The following is a 519-nucleotide window of genomic DNA, read 5'->3' as shown; positions in this document are numbered from 1 at the left end:
ATACAAAATTTGTTTTTTTTTTTTTTTTTTTTTTTTTTTTTTCTAATTGTTTTTTTTTAAATGAAATAAATAAGCTTAAGGTTAGTTTGCTTAGGTTAGTAGGTATAAGGCAGTGAGCACTTAAATAATATAATAAATAATAAAAATAAATTATATAAATATACATACATACATATTTAAAAAATATTATCATTTATAACTTTTTGGGATATGTGTGAGTATTTTTGATCGCTTTTTTCCTGATTCCGAGACACGATCTATGGTGCTAGAGTGGCTGAATTTTAATCCTTATAAGAGAATTGGAAGTGCCCCTCGAAATGATTACTGTATTATTTTGAGCTTAGTTTGGGTGAAAAATTCGAAATCTCAGAAACTTGTAGGAGATAAACAATTTTGTAGGAGAAGGAAACCAAGGATTCTTTGATCAGGTAAGAAACATAAATTTGTTCCCTGCATTCTAAAGGGTTTTCTTAACCCAACCTAAAATCATATTGCACGACGAAGTAAATAAATGCAAAC

This window comes from Bactrocera latifrons, unplaced genomic scaffold, assembly GCF_001853355.1.
Source record: "Bactrocera latifrons isolate USDA-ARS-PBARC rearing strain unplaced genomic scaffold, ASM185335v1 scaffold_73, whole genome shotgun sequence".
NCBI classification, from domain to species: Eukaryota; Metazoa; Arthropoda; class Insecta; order Diptera; family Tephritidae; genus Bactrocera; species Bactrocera latifrons.
Note: the sequence above shows the minus strand (reverse complement) of the source record.